This window comes from Lutra lutra, chromosome 1, assembly GCF_902655055.1.
Source record: "Lutra lutra chromosome 1, mLutLut1.2, whole genome shotgun sequence".
NCBI classification, from domain to species: Eukaryota; Metazoa; Chordata; class Mammalia; order Carnivora; family Mustelidae; genus Lutra; species Lutra lutra.
The window spans coordinates 141,400,632-141,426,854 of NC_062278.1; the positions used below are offsets into that span (position 1 = coordinate 141,400,632).

A 26,223-nucleotide genomic window follows, 5' to 3' on the forward strand; every position below is an offset into this window, starting at 1 on the left:
TTAAAAGAGAATGCCTCTTAGCTATTTATATTCTAAAATGTCCTCCCCTTTCTTCTCATAGGAAACCTCCTTTACCACAGTCCTGCAGAAAACACAACATCTTTCAGGTTTATGAGCAGAATACTACAAGTTGCTGCCTTCACCAAATAGCCCTCTCTCACTTATATAACTTACTGTCTCATCGGAAAAGAAACCTGAAGATGAATTGCAACCTCAGACAGTCTTACAACAGACCCAGAGTGCATAAGCATTCACTCTTTTTTCAGGGAGTTCTCTAATGCAACCAATCATCCATCATCTTCTTGGACTTTTTTCCTCTTCTGTTCCTTTTTAAGTAATGGATACAGTCACAGACTTGGCTCAAGAGGATCCAAATTTTCCTGTTTCAATTTCAATTCCCTCAACTATAGTTTCTTACAATTGTTGTCTAGCTGCTGATTGATCAAGCATACGGAGAGCTCAATGCAGTGTCTGACATACAGTAGGTGTTCAATCAATGGTGAATTTATATAGTAGAAGGCTGTGATCCCAGTGTCTCCCTGGAATAAAACATGTATGTATAGATCTTTGAAGGGAGGGTGAATCTTAATGAAAATGAGGCTGGAGGGTTTATGAAAATTTGCAGTTCTATAGTGCTGTACATTTTCCCCAACATTCTTTGTAATACCACTCAGGATCACTTCAATAAAGAGAGTACATGCCTTTGGGATATATAAAAAATAACTTGTCTATTTTCTGTATAGACAATTTATTTCTGCCTAAATTAATTGGTATATAATTATATGACATCAAGAGTTATCAAGACACATCTTCCTTCTGAGCCAGTCATGACATGAAATATTCTCTCCTAAGCTAGGCCTGGTGTCACAACTCATCTCCTACAACTCAAACAGAAATCCTCTTATAGACATTCTTCCACAACCAACAAGAACTCTCTTCCCTCACCCCTGTTAAAGACCAAGAAGCAGTGGAAAATGCTGATGACAGTAAGAATATTCCTCTAGCCCTTTAGAGTTCTTTCTCTACCATGAATTTGAGGTCTGGCACATAGAACTCACAAGTAACAATTCAGTGGGTGAATGGATGGATAGATGGATGAATTGAGGGATAAATCGATGACCTAGAAGTGTTTAATATCATTTGAGATAGCAAAGGTATATTTCAGGATTGCCCTGTATTTTCACTGGGATCTTAAGGACCCACCCAAACTTTCTTTTTCAATTTTTTATTTAACTTCAATTTAGTTAACACACAGTGTATTATTAGTTTCGGGGGTAGAATTTAGTGATTCATCAGTTGCATACAACAGCCACTGCTCTTTCCATCAAGTACCCTCCTCAGTGTCCATCACCCAGTTACCCCATCCCCAATCCACCTTCCTTCCAGCAACCTTCAGTTTATTTCCTAGAGTTAAGAGTCTCTTGTTGGTTGTCTCCCTCTCTGTTTTCACCTTATTTTTCCTTCCCTTCTCCTATGTTTATCTGTTTTGTTTCTTAAATTCTACATATGAAGAACCCACCTAATCTTATCTTCAGTGAAAACAAACTCAATTATATAATATCATATACTCTGAACACTATAGCAACAAACAGTCCAGGGAAGAGAAGTATGATACTAATAAGGATATCACTACTACTACTACTACTACTACTACTACTACCACTACCACCACCACCACCACCACGACTACTACAATGTGCAACTAAAACTTACTGCAAACTTAATATGTAAGTCACTTTCTTAACTCCTTTACTTAGGAAAACACTTATTTAATGCTTTCTTATTCCCTTTTCTTATGGTTGGGGAAGTAGAAGTCCCAAAACATTAAAGAACTTGCCCAAGGTACCCAGCAAGAAAGTATGGAATTTCAACCTAAATGAGTCTGACAATGGAGCCCATGCTCATATTCACGTTCAGTCACTTAGTACTTGTCACAATTTATCAGTCCACAACTTCTTGATGCTCTGACACCCTTCACTAAATATAAGTACTAGGACTTGTGTTTGCCAGTAATAACCAACTTAAATTTTTCTTCTGTTTCTTCTGTAATTAGCTCTAGGCTGAAACCCAGCTTCTGGGCCTGGATATGGCCCTGTGTAAAATAGCAAAAATTGCTACATAATCTCCAAACTCCCTTCTGCCTGCCACACACTATGATTCCAGGTCATCAACGTGATAAGTCTACATTGATGAATCATGATGTTAAACACAATTTTGACCATTAACAAGGAAAAATAGGAAAAAGAAAAAGCTTTCTTTCTTAGGATACAGAACGTTATATATGATGTATTATACATATATTTCCTAGCTTTTAACTATCCTTGCCATGCTTTATTTATGAGCCAGAAAGCTATAATCTAAAAATGTAAGAATATAACAGTCATAGTGTATTCATCTATGGTATTCAAACTACTAAAACCAGATGCCATTTTGTTGTCCTACTGGGATACACTATGATCAAAGAGGGAAGACTTCCAGGCAGAATTACCGAAAGTCTCAGTGAGAGACTGAAAATCACAATCAGATCAAATTTAATAATAACTAAAAATCTTTAGAGACTATGCTTATTCATTGAAAGAAGCTCTATTATTTATTTTTCACGAAGAACTATTGACAAAATTTAAAGAAAAAGGATGAGAGAAGTGATAAACTGCAGGAGGAAGGAAGGGGAAAAGGAAAAAAGAAAGGGGGGATGAGGAGGATAAATCAAGTAGAAAGGGAAAAAGGTAGGGGGAAAAAGAGGAGAGGAAGGCAAGAAAAGAAGGGAGGGTATGGAGGGGAGAGGTGGAGGGAAGGGAGTGGAGAGAAGAGGAGGAGAAACTTTGGGTCGTGAATATAAAATTCCCATTTACAGCGTCCTCCAGCTTCAGGTGTTCTTGCAGGCAGATTAGTCCTAGATCTAAGATAAAACTGTCTGCTGCTGTCCCACACTTTTACACATGTCAACATACCAACTGAGAGAGCTATACTATTTTTTAAAGATGTATTATTTGAGAGAGAGAATGAGCATATGGTGGGGGAAGGGGTGAAGGGATAGACTCTTCAAACAGACCCCCTGCTGAGTGCAGAGCCCCACATGGGGCTTGATCCCACACCCTGTGAGATGGTGACTTGAGCCTAAACCAAGAGTCAGATGCTTGACTGACTGAGCCACCCAGGGCCCTGAGAAAACTATACTATTTAACTCTTGGAAAAAAGGGGAAAAAAATCTATACTAAAAATATACCTGCATAAAACATACATTTAATCTATATTTAACAAGAAAAGGACTTCTAGAACTGTATTTCAAGCTGTCCTCACTATGAAATTATCCATCATCTGTGGGGTAATGGAAAAAGGCAGAAATGTCAAAATTCCCCATTTCAGGTCTTTTCTTCAGATGTCAGCTTTGTAACCTAGGGCTTCCCCATGACTAAATTAAGACATGTGTCAGTAGCACCCAAAACAAATGTGAAATATCTGTTTTTGAGATGTCTCTTCCCATTTCAAAAAAACAACGTGAAAGTCCTTTCTCTTGTGTGTCTCACTGCTCCAATAAGACATGGGAAGAATCCCTTGTGGAAAAAAACAAACAAAACAAAACAGAAACAGTGTCATTATTTATTTAGGAATAAGCACATTCATTTTCTTTTATGGGACTGATGTCAGCAGGGTTTAGTTCAAAATGGGTAAGAAGTAAGTTCTGAGAGCAAGAGGCAGAAAGCACAGCAAGAGGTCAATTTGGGACCTTAAATATTTAAAGGTATATGGATTAAAAACACTACAAGGTGGGGTGCCTGGGTGGTTCAGTGGGTTAAGCCGCTGCCTTCAGCTCAGGTCATGATCTTAGGGTCCCGGGATCGAGTCCCACGTCGGGCTCTCTGCTCAGCGGGGAGCCTGTTTCCCTCTCTCTGCCTGCCTCTCTGCCTACTTGTGATCTCTCTCTCTGTCAAATAAATAAATAAAATCTTTAAAAAAAAAAAAAACACACTACAAGGTGTTTTCAACACTGAATACATGTCTCCAGAAAGCAAGTATATCCAAGCACACTCATCCTGTTTTTCTTTTCCAGATGAGCCATTTTTATCTGATCAGCTAAGTATGTTCATGTTCAGCAGCCATGATTTGGGAATTTGCAATACAGATCAAAGCCAGAGGCAGGATAAATCAAACCCAGATCTTCTCTTAGAGAATTCACATACAAAGAAAGGAGAACGCTTAGAAAACCACATACTTAGAATAGCAAGTATTTATGTCAGGCAAATAGGGTACTGTTATTCTCCCCATTGTAAAGATAAGAAAATGGATACTAAGTAATTGTTCTTGAATTTGTACATCTAGTAAAAGCCCAGCATATCAACTTTAACCTTTAACCCCATTTTAACTGCTCTGCTATAATGCATTAATATAAATTATTTACATGCTCAGAAAGCATTACATGAATTTAGATGTAAGAGAATTTTGGAGCTGGGAGGATCAGGAAAGATTCCATGGAGGAATAGCAGTTAGCCAGGTAAGGTTTGATTCTTTGATGAAAGGGATCTAGGAGATCATTCCAGGGAAAGTAATTCTACCTATCTATTTTATCTGCTGGTAAAGAATTTCCTATCATTTCCTCCCAAGAGATATATCAGAACCATCTATATATTTCATGTGCTCTTAGAAATTGGGGGTTCATGGCTTCCCATCTTCTATTCTCCCCTGCCAACATCCCTACACGGGAATTGCATCTCATTGTGAGTCACTGCTGTGGTAGCAATTTTCAGGTTCCAAGAAGAGGAACACCTTGCTGTCACAGTGATATGCACATTGGACCACAGCAAGGAGGTAAGTAAGGCTGAGGATGCCACAGTAGGGAGGCAGGCCAAAGACAGTGACAGGAGACCTCTCACGTACCAAGTGGCCAGTAGCAGTGCCAAACACATAGTAAGATCTTTAATCGTCCCATCATCCATCAGCAGGTGTTTTCCTCATGACAGCAGGGAAATGCAGATTCCTATACAGTAAGTAACCATGAGGCTCACACAGAGTGTGAAAGGATTTGAATCAAGATCAGTGTGACACCAACAACCAAGGCTAGTACTTCACCCACATCAGGCCTCCATCAGGTCTTAGAAGGGAAAAAGCAAATGCATGCTGGCTGTTGTCAAGAGTGTGTCCATCTTGCTAGAGGGTATCATGCTAAGCAAAATAAGTCAATCAGAGAAAGATAATTATCATATGATCTCTCTGATATGAGGAATTTGAGTGGTAGGGCAGAGGTCGTGGGAGGTAGGGAGGGAAAAAAACAAAACAAGATGAGACCAGAGAAGGAGATAAACCATAAGAGAATCTTAATCTCAGGAAACAAACTGAGGGTTGCTGGGGGGTGGAGGGGTAGGGATAGGGTGGTTGGGTGAGGGACACTGGGGAGGGCATGTGCTATGGTGAGTGCTGCGAAATATGTAAGTCTGATGATTCACAGACCTGTACCCTGAAGCAAATACTACATCCTATGGTTAAAAAAAAAAAAAAAAAAGTGTGTCCATCTTACTTGATGAATGACTTGGCATAACTCTTTTATCAAATTTCCTACCCATTCCATCTTTAGATAAGATATAGAATAATGAAAATTAAAATTAGGTTCAAAAAATAAAATAAACAATAATGACCTAGAGGAGATAAGAAGAAATGCAGATGTATTCAGTGTAAGAAATGTTCAGTAGAAAGGGCTGAGAGCTAACCTAAGAAAACCTTGTACCTTTCTGGACTTCATCCTTTAAGAACAGTCCAGTTGGAAAAGCACTGTGAGTGCAATGGAATAAGAAGTTGACTACAGGTTTTGGACCTTAGACAAGTACTGCAAGCTCTAGAGAAGGAAAATTCCAAAGAAGGTATAAAATCCCTCAGCAGCCCTTGTGCAGAACAAGTTTCTGTTTTCAAAGAAACCTGGAATCCTGGAATGAGTGAGGCTGCTTTTATTTAAAGTGTTAGTTTTAGTCAACAAAACAAAGAGGCAACCCACAGAATGGGAGAAGATATTCACAAATGACAGTACAGACAAAAGGTTGATATCCAGGATCTACAAAGAACTTAAGTTCAACACGCACAAAACAGATAATCACGTCAAAAAATGGGCAGAAGACATAACAGACACTTCTCCAATGAAGATATACAAATGGCTATCAGACACATGAAAAAATGTTCATCATCACTAGCCATCAGGGAAATTCAAATTAAAACCACATTGAGATACCACCTTACATCAGTTAGAATGGCCAAAATTAGCAAGACAGGAAACAATGTGTGTTGGAGAGGTTGTGGAGAAAGGGGAACTCCCTTACACTGTTGGTGGGAATGCAAGTTGGTGCAGCCACTTTGGAAAACAATGTGGAGATTCCTCAAGAAATTAAAAACAGAGCTTCCCTATGACCCTGCAATTGCACTACTGGGTATTTACCCCAAAGATACAGATGTAGTGAAAAGAAGGGCCATCTGTACCCCAATGTTCAAGCAGCAATGGCCACGGTCGCCAAACTGTGGAAAGAACCAAGATGCCCGGGGCACCTGGGTAGCTCAGTGGGTTAAAGCCTCTGCCTTCAGCTTGGGTCATGATCCCAGCGTCCTGGGATCGAGCCCCGCATGGGGCTTTCTGCTCGGCAGGGAGACTGCTTCCTCCTTTCTCTCTGTCTGCCGCTCTGCCTGCTTGTGATCTCTCTGTCAAATAAATAAATAAAATCTTTAAAAAAAACACAACAAAACAACAAAAAACAAAAACCAAGATGCCCTTCAACAGATGAATGGATAAGGAAGATGTGGTCCATATACACTATGGAGTATTATGCCTCCATCAGAAAGGATGAATACCCAACTTTTGTATCAACATGGACAGGACTGGAAGAGATTATGCTGAGTGAAGTAAGTCAAGCAGAGAGAGTCAATTATCATATGGTTTCACTTATTTGTGGAGCATAAGAAATAACATGGAGGACATAAGGAGATGGAGAGGAGAAGGGAGTTGAGGGAAATTGGAAGGGGAGATGAACTATGAGAGACTATGGACTCTGAAAAACAATCTGAGGGTTTTGAAGGGGCGGGGGTGGGAGGTCGGGGGAGCCAGGTGGTGGGTATTATAGAGGGCACGTATTGCATGGAGCACTGGGTGTGGTGCATAAACAATGAATTCTGTTACACTGAAAAGAAATTTAAAAAAAAAAGTCTATAAAAAAAAAAAGAAAAAAGAAAAAAAATCCGGAAAGAAAAAAATAAAATAAAGTGTTAGTTTTCTATGAGTTCACAGTCCAGTGACTCATAGTGGGTCAGGGAGTGACAAAGAGCTGGTTAAGAAGACCTGGACACTCAGCAGGATGAGTTGGAACCCACCTGCACCTCTCTCCATCTCCAACCCCCAAAGCCTTTCAGAAATGGATAGATGTGGCTTTATTTCTGCCTCCCAAAATCTCATGCCAACTCTAGCCTAACACCATCGCCAGGTTAGGTTTGTGAGAAAGCCAAACAGACAGCAGAAAAGAGGTCAGCAAAGTATGGTCTATCAGCTAAATCCAGCCCACCTCCTGTTTTGGTATGTAATGTTTACTGGACCACAGTCATGCTCCTTCATTTGCATGTCCTTGGGTTCTTGTGATCTATGGTGATAGAGCTGAATATCTGAAATGAAACCATAAGCCCAAAAAAGCCAAAAATATTTACTCTCTGGCCCATGAAAAATAACTCTGTTGACAAGCAAAAAACATCCCAGAAGAAGAACCCTCACGTCACTCAATCATTTATTCAGTGGAATACTTTCCTGCTAAATAATGAACTGAGAACTCCTCATGAGCTGGGATGGTGTGTCTTCTTCCCACTGAGAAACCAGTTCTAAGTCCAGAGCTTGCATCATGGGACACTCAAATAAGGGTTCCTTGGGAACAAGTCAGTTGAGCCTTCCATTTGCGACTTGGGGTCTTACCTAAGGCATTAGAAACCTGAATAGGATTCCCCTTGGGGTAGGAATGCTGTAAGTCAAGACAGGTAACAATATGGGGAGAGCTCTGCCCAGTAGGCAGGGCCCAGGAATGGGACTCTAACCCTTTACCGGGGGCAACAGGTGCTGGCCAAATAGAACTCCAATCATATAGCGATCCTGATGCAACAATTCCCAGGGCAGAAATCCCAGATGACAGGAGAAAGGCAGATATAACATGAGAACTGGGCCAGATCAGGGCCCAGTAGGCAGCAGTGGCACAGCCTTTACAATCACTTAGGGCAGAACCACAGCTTCATGGCTACAACTTGTGTGAACTTTGGTAATTGCTTCACCTCTCTAGGCCTATTTCCTCTCTAAAAAACTGAAATACTACTTCTCTTCTAGGGCTGTTTTGAAAATAACATGAGATAATGCTTCCTATGTAATCAAAATAGGTTAAAACATTAGGCTCTCAATAAATGGTCATTCACTAACTTGTCTATTTACTCAAAATAGTTCTTGAGCATGCACTTTGTACCCAGGCACGGGACTGAGTGCTGGGAATACAAATTATACTCAGCCCTTTTTCTCAAAGGTTTCTTTCTAATGAGAAGAAACCAAAAATAAATACAGAAACAAGTGAACATTTGGTATTTTGGAAAATTTTAAGTGCCCCAGAGGAAAAAGAAACCAGGTTATAGATCTAGGGAGTACATCTGTGCCAGTGTGACTATGAGCATGGAAGGGGTTGCTCTTTTATCTAAGGTAGGTGGAAAAGGTCTCACTGATAAGAGGTACTTGACCAGAGACCCCAAGTCAACATGCAAATACTTAGAGATGATGTGCTCTCAGCAGAGGGACCAGCACATGCAAATAACATGAGGTCAACTTGTTTGTTAAGTTCAAGAAACAGCTCTGTATTTTTAAATGTTGGTGGTAGACCTTAGCTTTGAGATCTTTCTCTACTTGACTAGTTAGAATTGTGCCTCAATTTGGGAGAGAGGATGAGGGGATATTGGTCAAATGATTATAAGCTTGGAAGATGGCAATACGCAATATATTGAAAACAATTTTTTTACCTGGAATTTCTAAAACGCAAATTGCTTATTGACCTGAAATATCAGCCCTAGCTATTTTATCACTCCTTTTTTTTTAAAGATAATTTATTGAGTGCATACAATATATCAAGAAATTTCCAGTGGGAAAGTCAGGAGAAGGTTGTTTTAAGCTCCTTGAAGGCAAGCCATAGACCCATGAATATCTCCAAGTGAGGAAATGAACATTTTCCATTAAAATAAAAATATCCCTTTTCATATCATCCCTAAAGACTGGGGCATATAAATTAGTTACAATTGTATTTATTCTGCAGTTATCTCCAGAACATTGCCACTCGACTATTATACTAATGTTTCCAGATTCTTCTGAGATACGCAAAATATACATCCTGCCAGTGAGATAGGCGTTTATGTCCTCCTTTATTTTAATGATCCATTAAATTATACCACTTCCAAGCAAAAGTACACTACAAAAAATATCTTGCAATGGTCTTTTTTTTTTTAAGATTTTATTTATTTATATGACGCACACAGAGTGAGAGCACAAGCAGGGGCAGCAGCAGGCAAAGAGAGAGGGAAAAGCAGGCTCCCTGCCAAGCAGGGAGCCCAATGCAGGACTCATCCAGGACCCTGGGATCATGACCTGAGCCACAGGCAGATACTCAACCGACTGAGTCACCCAGGTGCCCCTCTAGCAATGCTCTTAAGCCCTATCCCATCCTTGGGGAGCTCTAGAAGAAAAGATTCTAGAATCTTTTGATATACCAGCACCACACGGTCAAAGGTTTTCAGTAGTTCTGACCTGCCCTTGCAAAGCACAATGGAATACAAATGGTCTTTGGTCCCTTTGGAAACTCCAAAAGAAAGCAAGCAATACCTTCGAAACAGTACAACATAATTTTTAAATTATTTGTCATTGCCAACTCTAACTCTCTCGTGCTATATTTGATGTATTCCATGAACACAGAGCATTTAAAATAAACTTAAACTCGGCTCTGTTTTATGTGTTTTAAAATAATAACTTAATCCTTATAGCAACCTGTGGTATAAGAATTCTTATACATTCATTTCACAGATGAGGACATTGAAGCCAAGGAAGCTCAAGCTTATAGCTCAAGCTTATAGCAAGGAAGCATCTGAACAGGAACTTGAACTAGAGTAGCCTGGCTCTTGATTAAGATCCTCCTCTAATATCAATCACGTGGTTACTATTCTTTGTATTTATTATTCTGACTCCAGTTGTTAAAGTTTGAGAAGGTAGTATCCAGAGAGGAAAACTCCAAGGGGAAGAGGAGGATAGGATGTTAAATAAGCATTATATTTTTAGTTGTAAAAAATCATTTATTCATGGCTGGAATTTCCAATTATAGAAAAAAAAAACCCACAAGTCATTATTCTAAATAATTGCTATCAACATTTGGCTATGTAATCCTTCTTTTTCCTATGTACCTGTAAACAAATAGGAGTTTTAGAGAGGTGGGATCACACTATCTTTGACCATTTATAACGTATCTGGGACACTGACACCATCACTGAACATTCTTTTAAACATTTCCAGAGACTGAACAGCTTCAATTCGTAAGACTATACCATGGTTTATTGGACAGTTAAATATTTACATTGTATCTATCTTTTAGTTTTTGCAATTATCAATACCATCACAATAAATGGTTGATCCCATCTCTGCTTATTTCTTCAAAATATTTTTTCTAAGAATGAAATTCCTGGGTTAAAAAATATACACATTTTTGGGGCGCCTGGGTGGCTCAGTGGTTAAAGCCTCTGCCTTTGGCTCAGGTCGTGATCTCTGCTAGGCAGGGAGCCTGCCTCCTCCTCCTCTCTCTCTCTCTGCCTGCCTCTCTGCCTATTCATGATCTGTCTGTCAAATAAATTAAAAAAAAATACACATTTTTAAGGCCTCTTAATAAACCACCTTCCAGAAAGACTGTAACAATTTAGAGAAGATAATTATTTTCTCCTGCCACAAGCTTCTTTAGCTGGGGTCACAGCCAATCTAAGAAACATCCCAAGACAGATAGCTCTAGGAAGTATACCTCTACAGAAACCTCTTTTCAACATCCCCTCTCTGGAGTGAGTCAAACTATTGATCATTCTATGGTAGCAAACTGCAAAAACAAAACATAGCAGGAGGTAGAGCAGAAACACACGTAAGGCTCAGTTCTTCATATTTAGGACCTATGGTTCAGAAAAAGAATTGATTCTGATGAGTCATCTCCACTTTATGAAAATATTTGCATTCGTTAATTTAGGGTTCTCAACTAAAATTTTTACAGGATCCAAGCAAATAAAGCAGACCAGCAATGTTAGGGGCATGCTAGGGGTAAAGAAAAAAGAAGACAGAAAACACACCTTTAAGACTAACTTTTTGCCTTTGTCAAGACTTAACTCTTCTAGGGGCACCTGGGTGGCTCAGTGGGTTAAAGCCTCTGCCTTAGGCTCAGGTCATGATCCCAGGGTCCTGGGATTGAGCCCAGGAGCCTGCTTCCCTTCCTCTCTCTCTGCCTGCCTCTCTGCCTACTTGTGATCTCTGTCTAGCAAATAAATAAATAAAATCTTAAAAAAAAAAAAAGACTTAACCCTTCTAAAAGGGTAGAGCCTGTTAGTAACAGCTGGCTATTGTCATTTACACATCCGGCTCCAGAATGACACTTTTTTTTTTAGATTTTATTTATTTATTTGACAGAGAGAAATCACAAGTAGGCAGAGAGGCAGGCAGAGAGAGAGGAGGAAGCAGGCTCCCTGCTGAGCAGAAAGCCTGATGTGGGGCTCGAACCCAGGACCTGGGATCATGACCTGAGCCGAAGGCAGCGGCTTAACCCACTGAGCCACCCAGGCGCCCCCAGAATGACAAATTCTTAAAGGAAAGTTGAGAATCTGGGTTTTTTGTGTGCCATCTTCCAATTTAAAATATTTAAAATTGATTCCATTTTGAAAAATACTGCACTAGGTAGACAGCATATTGTTTCCAATTTAATTTTTTAGGGTTTATTCTATTTTGCCATACATCCTTAGTTTTATACCAGAATCTTCAACATGGTCAAGGAAATGCTATAGAGAAGCAGATTTGTAACCAGCACTCTGGCTAGAGAGCAACTGATACAGGTACTTAAGAGGCATGACCACCTGTTTTCCTCCCAGGTGTTGATTATTAAGATGAAATGGGCTATAAAGAGAGTGGCAAACTAGACTGAGTGGGAAGAGAAATTGACTTACAAGAAATCAGTCACCACCTACAGGTTTATGAATGACCGACACTTTGAACCTATCTAGTTAGAGCTGAAACTTCTTCTGAAGAAGACCCGTATTATCTATGACATGCTGCTGCTGGCTTATCCATGACAGTCATTGGAAACAGCCTCACCATGATCTATTTTAATAGGTCTCTTGACCTATTTTTATAATCCAGCACTGAAAAGTTAAACTGCTAACTTACAGAACCTGGGCATGTTATTTTCCAATAAAATACATTTAAGGATCTTTCCATCCTGGTTTCCTTTTTACAGTTTCCATTGTGCAGAGGTACCGATTGATCTGCAGCAACTTGAGAGAGAGAAAAAGTCTTTAATGCATTGTTGCCCAGAGGTGATCCTTAGCTTCTGTCAGAAGCTTGGAAATCACTTAGATTCACAGTGCATGCATATTCTCTGATCTTAGATTCTCCCCACTTTTGAGGGAATAGTATGATGTCGGTTATAAAAACAAAGAACACTCAACAGAGCTCCTAATATTAGTGCCCAGGAAAAAGTGAGCACAACCACGTCAATTGTTTGCCATAGGAACTTTTTCCTTAGAACCCTTCCATATAACCGTTCACTCCACTTGCACCTCCACTACAAGAATACCCTTCAGGGGTGCCCGGATCAGTGGGTTAAAGCCTCTGCCTTGGGTCATGGTCCTAGGGTCCTGGGATCGAGCCCCACAAAGGGCTCTCTGCTCAGTGGGGAGCCTGCTTCCTCCTCTCTCTCTCTCTCTCTGCCTGCCTCTCTGCCTACTTGTGATCTGTCTGTCAAATAAACAAATCAAAAAAAAAAAAAAAAAAAAAAGAATACCCTTCAGACACTGAACTTCCAAAAAATAAAGGGTACTAGGGTTTTAACTGTCCTAGTTACCATACCACCTCACTCATTTATCCAGCCTTGCCTAAAGGCTCACAATCTTGTTGAGGCAAGAGTAAATCTGACCTAATGTAACACAAAATTAGCTGATCAAAATGGAAAACTATTGAAATCAGATTTTCTGCTGTTAGTTCCTTTACACAAAATTATTTGACTTCTTGAAAAGGCTAGGGTTGAAACATCCAAGCTGTCCTTGAGGTTTAAACCATACTTTGCTTTTCAGAGGCTCAAATGGTTGATTACATGTCCCAGTTCAGTAGGAAAGGTCAGTAGGAAAATCATAAGAAATGGTAATAGATGAAGAGGATACCCTCGGCAAAACCATAGAACATCAAAATCATCTTGAAATTGTAAAACATCCACACAGCCCTCAAGTCAATTTCCAAACCAAAGGGTACATGTAAGGTTTGACCCATTGCAGGCAGCAATAAAACCTCTAATGATTAAGCCACCATCTCCTTGTATCCAAAAAGAGCAGGTGAAACAACACTACTAAGATACACCCTGTTCCCTCTTCCACTAACAGTAACACTGATGACAAACCACCACCAACAAAATAGGCAGCTGTCAGAGTAAAGAAGAAACCAAGGGCTGCTTTTAGGTCATTCAAGATTCTGACCAACCATGTGGCCATTATAGTCCCATGAGATACACCAGGGCCCACAGAAATGGAAGCTGCTGAGTGGATATGCAGACTCCCATTTTATAAATGATCCATTTCACTGGCTTCCATCTGGTTCTTCAAACCTCCCCTTTCACATTCATTTCCTCTCTAAGAAATGAGATTTCCCATATCTACCACCTTAGCTCAAGCAACCCTTACCCTCTTACTCAGACTAGTGCAATCAACTACCTGGGTTCCTTGCTTCAGTCTTCCCTCCACAGACAAGTCAGAAAACAGGCATTTCTTTTTTTTTTTTTTTTTTTTAATATTTATTTGACAGAGAGACACAGCGAGAGAGGGAACACAAGCAGGGGGAGTGAGAGAGGGAGAAGCAGGCTTCCCACCAAGCCGGGAGCCCGATGCAGGGCCTGATCCCAGAACCCTTAACGACTGAGCCACCCAGGTGCCCCCAGGCATTTCTTTTAATTGAGGTGAAATTCACCCAACCTAGTGTTAACCACTTTAAAGTATACTATTTAATGAGATCTAGTATATTCACATGTTGTACAACCATCAATTCCAACAAAACATTTTTCTTAACCCAAAAGAAGACTCTGCACTCACTGATGGTCATTCTGCATTCCCCCTCCCGCAAATACCAGACCACCACTAACCTTTCAGTCTCTACCCAATCTACTATCTTGTTTATTTCAAATTCATCATAAAATAGGTTACCTTCTTTTACCTGGTTTCTTTCACTTAGAAGCTTAAGGTTCATGCACCTCATTTGTAGTAGAGCTTCATATGGCTAAATAATATTCCATTATGTATAGATTCATTTTGTTTATCCATTCTTCAGTTGATGGACATTTGAGTTGTTTCTGCTGTTGTCAATTATGGATAATTCTGCTCCAAACATGTGTGCAAGAGTTTGATTTTGTGTTTTCAATTTTGGGTAAGGGTCAGGTTTACAAGTAGGAGTGGAATTGCTAGGTCTGAGGATTTAAACTTTGAGAAACTACCAAACTCTTCTCTGTGGCCGCTGCATCATTTTACCTTCCCACCAACAACCTACCAAGAAGTCTAAAACTCTTTCTATGATCTAAAAAGAAGTGTAAAATTTTACCATGTCCTTACCAATATGTTCTACTATTCATTTTGTTTTAATTTTAGTCAGAAAGATCTTTTTATAACTGTAGCTCAGGTGATAGAATCCCCTCCACAAACTCCCCATCATTTAGAGTAACATTTAGAATCTTTACCACGTATCTAAGGCCCCAACTGACTGGGGATAAGTTTCCCTCTCTCACCTAATCTCCCAGCACTTACATTATTTCATATGTCATGTCAGCTACATTATCTTTCTGACAATCCGTAAAAGTGCCAACCTTGCTCCCACCTTAACGTTTTGTACTTGGTGTTGATCTGGAATGCACCTCTCTAAAATCTTTCTATTCAATTTCCTTATCCAAGCTTCAGCTCACACAGGATCTCTCCTAAAATTTTGCTCTAAACAAATATCTACAGTAGTATAAACCCACATGCCTGAGCATGGGGTTCCCTAGGAAAAAATATTTAAGAGTCAAATACAAAACTTTGTCAAGCTGGGGGTGGGAAAGATTGAAATTCTAAAGAAGTAAGAGTATGAGCATAAAAGAAAAATGATATCATGAGCAAAAAATAGCCTATGTCAGGGAACTGTATTATTCCACCTGGTCACAGTTTCTCAAACAAAACAAAACCAAAAAATACAAAACAAAACAAAAACAGCCGGTTCCTTGTTCTCATATTCTCCAGAAGGGCTATGTGAAGTTACAGGGTCTCCAAACTGTCATTGGAAGGCACAAAAAGAGTGTGCAGTTTATCTTCTAGCTCCTTTCAATCTTCTGTCTGTGATTATTTGAAGTCTACCTCCTAAGGTTGTGGAGTTTTTTTTTTCTTTAATTGTGGTGGAATATACGTAAAATTTACTATCTTAGCCATTTTTAAATATATGGTTTCATATTAAGTACGTTCACATTACTGTGTAACCAATCTCCAGAACACTTACCTTCTTGCAAAACTGAAACTCTAAACCCTTATATAAGCAACAAATCCTCATTCCTCCCTCCCCCATCTCCTGGCGACCACCACGCTACTTTCTGTCTGTGAATTTGACAATAGCAGGTACCGCAGATAAATGTATATACAATACTTATCTTTTTGTGACTAGCTGATTTAACTTAGCATAATGTCCTCAAGGTTCAACCATGTTTTAGCATGTGATAGGCTTTCCTTTCTTGTTAAAGTGTAGTAATATTCCATTGTATGTATATAGCACATTTTGTTTATCCATTCATCTGTCAATGAACTTTTTTTGCATTGCTTCTGCCTTTTGGCTATTGTGAATAATGCTTCTATGCACATGGGTGTACAACTTCCTCTTCAAGACTCTCATTTCAGTTCTTCTGGATATGCACACAAAGTTGAACAGTTGACTCATAATTTTATTTTTATTTAACAAACTGTCAGCTTCTGTTCCACAATGACTATACCATTTCATATTCTCACCAATCATCCACAAGGTTACCAGTTTTCTCAACATCCTTGTCAACACTTATCTTCTGTTATTTTTTTCAAAATAACCATTCTAATGGTAAGGCTCTTCAACGTTTTAACTTATTTCCAGATTGTATAAAGTGGCTCTTCTAGGAAGCCACTGAGCAAGCCATAAACTTCCATTCCAACATCCATTCCAGGTAGGGAATGGATAGGGGCCTCTCCTTTCTGGTTGGCACCACGGATGGGTCCTCCTTACACTGTGGTGGCTGGGATAGCTTTATGACTGCAGAAATGATATAACAAATTGCTAGGGCCAATCCATCCAAAGCCAACACCCAGGGTGAATATATAGGTACAAAAGGCCAGATAAATCCAAGACAGTGAATAAATTGGGTTTAATATATCTGTCTAAACCTGATTTATTTCTTTCAACATATTTGCTATTATCTAAAACTACACATTTGAACATATTTCCTTTGGTTCACCTCCTCTAAAATATGGAGGTTTCATGGGGGCAGGGAATTTATCTTGTAAGTGTTGGGTCAGCGGCTCGGGGAATGCAGGAGGAACAATAGAAATGACCGTGGGGGCCGCCATCTTCCAGCCCCCTCCACCACCTTCCTCAACCCTTGACTCTCCCGCCAAAAGGATGTATGCCCAGGTCACATCTCCATAGGTAATCCAAAACCTATGCAGGAAACAGAAGTATCAGGACCCCCCACCCCAAACCCTCCAACCACCAAATAACCTACCATATATGGATGTGAGCCCATGCCCTGCCTTGGCCGGATAAAAGACCCCCACCGACTCCTGCCCAGCGCGACTTCCCCGACTCAGCTTTCCAGAGTCGCAGAACCTCACCGGAGGGTGCCCACCTCCGCCAGGCTCGACTTTCCTGGCTCCCCTTCTCCTGAGCCCTGAAACTTCACTGAAGAGTGCCTTTAATAAATCTTGCCTTGCGCGTACCTTGCATGGTGTTGTGTTTACCTCCCCTGCAAAACTTTACAGTAAAACTTCCAATTACCATATAAAGAACCATAAGAAACCATCCCTTACCTGACAATAAGAACAAATCTGAAAAGCCACAAAATCAGTTTTGAAGTACTGTGGATGCAAAGAATCAAAAAAGGAACTCAATTTAAGGAAATAAAGATCCCTTAGGAAAAGAGAAGACAGTCACATTTGCTTTTATCCCTGGAGGAGCAGTAGGAGAAGGACTTCACCATAGGACTAAGAAGAAACCAATGGGGCTTTTAGTGGCTATCCATGGACAAACATCACAGATGAGCATGCTCAAAGTCTTGCAACAGAGCAAATCTCTTCAGCTCCTTGCCTTGTCTCTTCCCCAAGTACACAGGTGTGGTATGCCAAAGTCTAGAGCAGAATTTCCAAGATCTTCCTGAGGTGTAGAACATTGCCTCCAAGTGCAAAGCAAAAGAAAGCCTACTGAAGGCTGAGCATGGTAGAAGAGCTAAAACAAATCTCTGAGCACAATAGGATTTTACACGAGTCAGGCAACAGGAGCAAAAGGCTGGGGCTGAGGCAGGAAAGCTAAGAGACATTTACCCAAAGCACTGTGCATCCCTCTGAAGGCATGGGGCAGAGCATCAGGGCAAAGGCAATATGGTCCAAGATACCAAAGTTGGAGGAAGGACTGAAGAGCAAAAGGATTGAACCACTTCCCAAGAAAACTACCAGTCTGGTTATAAAGCATAAGGGAATTTTTAGGTTTCCATAGGTGCTCAGATCCTACAACCTGTTGAAGAGATCATTCTGATTCTAGCCTCAGAACTGAGAGTAATGCTGAGTGAAATCAAACCAAAACTTCAAAGTTCAAACTCAAATCATCTATATATTAGATTAACTCAGCATGTCAGATACCTGACAAAGAAGAGGTATGCCCTTTCATGGTCGTAATATTTATTTTATTCTCCACTGTACTTTACACAAGACAGACAGAATACAAAAAAATTATGAGACAGGTAAAGAAGATGGTTTCCTGTCTTGGATGTGGACAACACTATCAATAAAAGTAGACCCAAAATTAGTCCAAGATAAGTTTGTTGAAGGATATAGTGGAAAAGATGATCAATGTGAATGAATACATGTAGAATTTCAACAGAATTATAAAAAGCAGGAAATGGAAATGGAAATGAGGAAATATGTCACCACAAATAATTCCATGGGCTTATTCACAGGCTAGACACAATAAAAACAGTAATCTGTGAACTTGGTACTTCTATATTTGCTCTTCCTTATGTCCAGAATATTCCTCTCCACTGTATCATCTGACTCATTGACTCTCTTCAGTTTGTCTCAAATGTCATTTCAACATTGAGGCATAGTCCCCAAACTCTTTATTTTTCTCTGTAACATTTGTTATCTGAGTTTATATATACAGATATGAAAACAAGCACATATGCGTGTACCTTCTGATACAGAATTACTTTAAATTTATTTGGTTCTCCCTGTCAGAACATAAGCTTTTGAGATGAGGGACTTTGTGTTGTGCCTTGCTTTGTCCTTAAAACCTAAATTCTCTATTGAGAGTATAGTGGCTGCCCAAAGGTTATACCTCAACAGCTTGCAGTGGTCAAACTTTGAAAATCATTAAGAACCATTTTACATAAAGACAGAATTGAGAAATTCTGTGTTACAAAAGGATAATTCTGACAGCAGAGTAAAAAGGAATGGGCAGGAATGAAACACAGGTGAAGAACCAATTAAGAGGTTAATATCTGCATAGCAAAGGAAACCACCGGCAAAATGAAATATGCAACTTATGGGAAACAGTATTTGTAAATCATATATCTGATAAGAGGTTAATATCTCAAATATATAAAGAACTCATACAACTCACAGCAAAAAAAAAAAAAAAAAAAAAAAAACGCAAACAATCTAATTTAAAAATTGGCAAAGGCCTTGAATGCACATTTTTCCTAAAATGATAGCATATGGTCAATAGGCACATGAAAATATATTCAACATGACTAATCAGGGAAATGCAAATCAAAACCACAAGGAGGTATCACTTCACTGTCAGAATGGCTATTTTCCAAAAGTCAAAAAATAAGTGTTGGTAAGGATGTTCAGATAAAGGAACCTGCATGCATTGTTGGTGGGAATGTAAACTGATGCAGTCACTACAGAAAACATTAGGAAGACACCTCAAAAAATTAAAAATAGAACAACCATCTGATCCAGCAATGCTACTTCTGAGCATTTATCTGAAGGGCCAAACAAACAAAAACAGTAATTCAAGAAGGTATCTGCACCCCCATGTTCACTGAAGCCTTATTTACAATTGTGAGGATATGTTAATAACCTAAATGTCCATCAGTGGATGAATGGATAAAGAAGATGTAGTATATACACACAATAGAGTATTATTCAGCCAGAAAAAACACTGCTTTTGGTCAACCTGATGGATCTTAAAGTCATTATACTAAGTAAAATAACTGAGACAGAGAAAGAGAATTATCATATGAACTGACTTATATGTGGAATTCAGGAACAAAACATAAAAAGACCAAATCCACAGATTCAGAGAACAGATTGGTGGTTGCCACCGATAAGGGGCTGAGGGATGGGCGAATGGGTAAAGATGGTCAAAGGATACAAACTTCCAGTTATAAAATATGATGTACAGCATGGTGACTACAGTTAATAAAACTGTCACATATTTGAAAGTGGTTAAAAGAGAAATCTTAAAAGTTCTCATAACAAATTGGTAACTATGTGTGGTGATGGATGTTACTTAGACTTACTATAGTAATGATTTCACAATGTATACAAATACCAAATCAGTATGTTGTATACCAATCTAATGTCACATGTTAATTAAAATATTTAAAAATGAACTTTGACCTTCCATCAGATATATGCAAGAGTTAACAAGAAATAGATTGCAAACCTAAGTGTATAAAGTAAAACTAAAACATCTGGAAAAAAGAAAACAGCAGCCAAACAGGAGAAAGTTTTCATGACATGAAGTAAAGCAAGTATTTCTTAGAACATGCAAAACAAGAAGCATAAAAGAAAGTGAAGCCTAATTTATCAATTTATCATTAAAACTTTGCTCTTCACAGATACTATAAGAGAACAGAAGATTAGTCATAGGGGCACCTGGGTGGCTCAGTGGGTTAAGCCTCTGCCTTTTGCTCAGGTCATGATCTCAGAGTCCTGGAATAGAGCCCTCAGGGAGCCTGCTTCCCCCTCTCTCTGCCTGCCTCTCTGCCTACTTCTGATCTCTCTCTCTCTCTCTCTGTGTGTCAAATAAATAAATAAAATCTTTTAAAAAGAAAAAGAAAGGCAAGTTATAGTAAGCATATAAATTTATAAAATAAAAAAAGAAAAGGTTATTTCTATAACCAAGACACAATTTGATGGGAGTCTAAACCTATACTGAAGCACAAAATAAAATAAAGTACAGGTTTGAAAGATATATTGGATCAAGAACCTTCAGGTCTTTGTGATAGACCTGGTGAGGTAATTGGGTAAAGTCAAACAAGCATTCTAAGACAACTTTGAGATTCATAGTTTTGGCACTAAGAGAATTACAATGACATCACAAAGATAAATGAAGTCAGATGAAAGGTCTAAAAGGTAGTTGAAAATATGCAAAACATGAAAATGAACTCAAGGCTAAAAACGTCAATTTAGGAATCCTCCCATTCTAGATAGTGTTTGAATCTGTGAGAAGGGGGTAGAATCCTCAGCATTTATCATCTGTGCCTCTCCTTGGGCTCTTAGCATGTCTCATGTGCATTAGTTTTCCACAAACAAGGCTCTTGAGATAAAACTTTCATTTCCTAAGAGTAGAAATTGGGTCTTAAGTTTGTGTATTCTTCCCTATCCAAAAGATTTCCTTGACAATAGCAGGATTCAACAAATGTGGTAATTCAGTTGTTGAGTTATTTAGATCTTACAGCCTAAAGTAATTCTATGCTCAAGATTCTGAATAATACTTTTACATAGCTAGAAATGAAATTTATCTTACAATTGATAAGGGCAGTCAGTGTGGATTTAAGGGTTTTTTTTCTAATAATAATTATGTTTTTCTAATGCATCTTGTTTATGCTCATTTCAAAGCGCACACACACACACACACACAGGACTGGAATTTGAGAGATTAGCATTTGAACTCAACACTCTCTCCTAAACTACTTATATGGTTTAAAACAAATAACCTAGATATCAATATATTTTTTCTCATGTAAAATAACCCAAAACATCCTTTATTTCCTATTTAAACAGAAAATAAAATGAGCCTTGAAATATTTAAAAGCTAAGTAATACTTCAAATTGTAATATTGCAATTCACACATAACTTACTGTCTTAAGTTATCTGCTCAGCCATTTTTCTTGAAATCAGATTCTTAATGATTTTGCCTTTCCAAAAAAATGCTATAGGAAATAGTATGTGGAAAATCCAAGATCAAAATCCTAGTTTTTTTAAAGAACAGTTTCCTTAGGTTGGAACTGCATGTGTTTGAATAACCATTTTAGCCCCCAGTGACTTGCTCCAATATTTAATATAAAATTATGTAAACTATGTGCAAAATTAGTCTTTCTTCAAATCATGGGTTTCCTAAGTGCTAGAACAGAAGCAACTGTAAGATGTATTACTAATATTAAGTAAACATTTTTTGAAAGAAAAAAAATTTTAAATGTACATATTAATTTTAAAAATGTAAGAAACTTAGAATCAAAGATATAATGAAAAGCCTTTATGAATATAACCAGTAGGTTGAACAAACATGTCCCATGGGTGTGAGCTCACAGGAGCTACTCTACCATCTCTTTAAAACTTCTGATGGTGGGCGCCTGGGTGGCTCAGTGGGTTAAGCCGCTGCCTTCGGCTCAGGTCATGATCTCAGAGTCCTGGGATCGTGTCCCGCATTGTGCTCTCTGCTCAGCAAGGAGCCTGCTTCCCTCTCTCTCTCTCTCTGCCTGCCTCTCCGTCTACTTGTGATCTCTCTCTGTCAAATAAATAAGTAAAATCTTTAAAAAAATAATAATAAAAAAAATAAAACTTCTGATGGTGTAATTCACCACTGCTTGCTCCTAGAGAAGGTATGAGCACAGGTCAATTTGAGTCCCAAGCATTATCATACTTCTGTAGCCAAAAACGTCCAACCACTTGTCTTTATCTACCTGCAGGATGTAATGTCTTCCTGAGCTAGCCCTTCTAGAGATGGATTTCCTGCAGAAAAATATCCCCGTCACTGTTACTGAAACCCTGAGGATACAAGCAGTAGAAAAGGAAAGAGAAATAGTATAGTTCTTACTCAATTGGCCACATTTTAAACTAGCTTCACATTCTGAGCCTGGCAGATGTTCAAAGTTAATTCCTTTGCTCTTAAATGATGTGCCTTCTTCAGAGATTTCCCAAATAAGAATATTTTGTTTTTCTTTCCCAAGATCCAAAAGATCAATTTTCCCCACTGTTCCCACTTAGCCCATTGATTTTCAGCCATGCACCACACACACTCTGTTTAGGGAGACCACAGAACTTCTAAGACACCTTTTCGGCTGGATTTCAAACCCCTCCAGGCTGATTCTCCCATGCGGCCATCCTCTGAACCACAGGTAAAATTCATTCACCCTTTGCCCAGAGAAACTCTAGAAGCACACATCAATCCAAACCCAGGTACAGCAACTCCACTGGCAAAGCAGCTAGTTATCATCCCTGGTTCTCTATGCCTGTACGTCAGGAATATCCTAATGATGAAGTTCTAGAACCTAGGTGAGGTTCGGTGGGCTGAGGTCCAGAGCTGATGACCAAGAAAAAATTCTTGAGACCTCTTTGGTGCAAAATGGTGGTTTATTAATGCACGGGGACAGGACCCGTGGGCAGGAAGAGCTGCTGCCCCAGGTTGTGAGGGATGACAGGTTATGTACCCTGCAGTTGGGGGAAGGTGAGGGGAAGGGAGGCTTCAGTGGGACATTCATATGCTAAAGAGGACCTACAAGGTGCCAGGAGTCCACTGTTGTCTTTTAGTAAGCCATTAACATCAAGATAGTTGGGAGATTCCTGTCTTGCAGGATTGTGATCTCTGCAAGTTAACTATTTGTTTCTTATGGCGGTCAGGGATGCCTGAGGAATGTCACACACATTACCGAGGGAACAGGTGGAGAGGGGGTGCGAGGAGCCAGCTTTTGCTTTGTCTTCAGCCAGCCTCCTACTCCCTCATCATTCCCCCCTGAACAATTTTGACCCTTAAATCTTTAAGGTAGTTGAAGGTGGAAGGTCTCATCTTCTGTAACTTCTTCCTGCTGAATAGGGGCGTAGAGCTGTCCCTACCTACTCGGGTCAACATTGATCAGTTGAGGAATGTACAGGGGAGTTATGAAAGGTGGAGGCAGCGGATTCCAGCGCTGACAGTGAAGAAGTCTTTGCGTATGGTAAGGATCATCTGTCGCTGTGAAGTCATTGCAGCAATGGAGTCTCGGCGCCAAGTAGAGAAACATTGAATGAAGCAACATACTAAGACTAATAAGGCTATAAGAATGAGAAGCCCAAGAAAGAGATTTTTAATTGTTGGCCATAGTCCTCCTCCAAACCAGGAAGCTAACCAATCACTGAGAGACAGAGAAGGACCTTGTAGAGCCTTAATCTGGGTATTCATATCTTTTATTCATCCTGTGACATTTTTGTGATAGACTGGGATGATGTACACACAAAATTCTGTTTTGATAATTGTGCATGTGCCACCCTGTGCTGTTGTCAGGACATCTAAGGTCATTCCATCTCGTAGGACTGCCTTGCGTATCTATGAGACTTTGGTATTAAGTAGGGAGAGGCTATTTGGTGAATCATTGAGTGCCTTTGTAGTATATTTATTAAGGGCTTCTACATGCCACATGACATCCTCTAGTCCCACAGATGAAACAAAAATGGATGCTAAGTGATCATACCATTTAAAAGCAGATTGTGTCCATCTTTGCTTTAAATTGGGGAGATTAGCTGGAGTGGTGATGGTTTTAGTAATGTGCCCATGAATCCAGGCAAATCCTAAAGTACAGTGACCTGTCCACCCTAGAGGAAGCCAGGGCCACAGGTTAGTTCCACATATCCAGTGGGTTCTGTTCGGAGCTGACCATCTAATGCCAGGTTGCCTTACCCAATCAGTAGCAAACCAGTCAGTAGCCTGGAGTACTATTATTTGGGAACACATTTCTAATGATAGCCATCCTAGATCTTGTGTGTTATTTGCCCAAGTATCATACGTTTGATTTCTTTGTTCATGGCATAAAACTGCCTTTTGACTGAGCCGTCCAATCGTGGGTATGAGCCACAAATATGTATCCCAGATTTGATATACACCATCCTTAGTATAGCGATAAGGAGGGTTTTGTAACTTAGGCCTATATTTGATTGGGGAGCTATGGCTTGACAGCAATCCCCTTTCCATCCAAATAGCTCCATGGGCATGTAAGTACCAGGAAAGCGTATTTGGAGTCAGTGTTAATGTTTATTTTTAGGCTTTGGCAATTGCAAAGTGCTAGTGAGCACTATGGCATACCTAGCTTTTCTTATTATTATTATTATTTTTTTTAATGAAAACTACTGCCATCAGTAAACCAACTGTCATTTGTATTGTTAACAGGGGCATCTTAAATCTGGCCAAATAGAGTAAGCAAGATCAATAACCTCTGAATAGTTTTTGCTCTATAGAGAAAGAAGCACAATGGCCAGGTTCAGGCATATGGGTAACTAGGTTTAAAGTTTGACAAGTTTTAAGTATTATTTCTAGCATACCTGTAAGTATAGCCCAGTATTTAATAAGTTGACCTCCGGCTTCCAAGACAAATCTGGACCTGATGTGAAGTCATTACAGTCAGGGACTGTCCCATAGTGAGCTTTAAGGCTCTTTTTATGAGGAGGGCTGTTCTATGCTTAGCTAAAGCATCTGTTTGCAATTGTACCTCACAGAGGTAACTTCTAGGATAAATATGACTAAGGGATGAAACCATTAAGTAGCCCTTTGAGTGGTCCAGCCTTAACAATATCCTGAATACAGAGGATCACTAGCAAGTGGGGGAAAACTTGTCAAGAGAGAAGGGGAGTCCCCCATGCATCATCAAATACAATCATAAAGAAAGTGGGGTCATCCATTATCTCCACAAGTCCATAGTTAATCCTATGGAGTGCAGTATACTGGCTTTTAGGCAATTTCATTATTCCAGCCACACACAAGGTGATAGTTAAGTTATACAATTGTAGGGGAATCAATCCCATTTTTCAGTTGTTTAATCATGTGCCATGGGATTCTGCTAATATCCCCACAAAATAAAAAAGCAAGAAGATCGTCTAAATGAGCTATTGTGTAACTTTTCTGAAGTTTACCTCAAATCGTTTAGCTTAGGTAAACAAACATTTAAAGACAATCAAATCTAGAATTTAACATCCATAAAGGTGTGTTATTAAAGCATAATTTTTCTCTCTAAAATAACCCTCATTTCCAGAGATAGTCAAATCAGGACTAATTCATTTGAAAAACAAGTCCAGTTTTAACAAACTTGGACTAATTATTTACATAAGCTCAGCAAGAACAGTGAGTGTGATCATATAGATCTTTTAGAATCTGCTTTGCTGGAACTTTTTATAAGGAATCTCTAGGTTGAACTTTTAGTAGCCACTCCGGGCCAGAAGCCAAGCCACATACTTGCCATCAGACATGCCTGCAATACCTGTCAATTTGGGCGAATTCTTCCTCCTGAGACTCTGCACCTACCAAGGAGTGACATTCTTTACTCACCTGGTGAGGCTGCCGGGAACTCTGTAAGCAAGGTCCCAACAACCTTACTGTAAGTAAGGCCAACAGTCCCAAGGGGTTTTATGGCTCCAGGTTTCATAAAGTCAACCTTAGTTCCTTTAAACTGTCTGGTCATATCTGAGTCTTTTCAAATAGGACATTCCAGTCAAAGCTTTGGTAAAATAACCAGTTTCCAATGCTG

At 39.4% G+C, this 26,223-nt stretch overlaps 1 long non-coding RNA gene across 1 annotated transcript; it reads left to right on the top strand.

The window, feature by feature from the left end:
- Positions 1–470: 470 nt before the first annotated feature.
- On the top strand, positions 471–25,188 carry LOC125104972 (uncharacterized). Its single transcript, XR_007128774.1, has 3 exons — positions 471–481; positions 6,323–6,325; positions 25,053–25,188. It is a non-coding gene; the product is annotated as an uncharacterized LOC125104972 (long non-coding RNA).
- Positions 25,189–26,223: the final 1,035 nt, after the last annotated feature.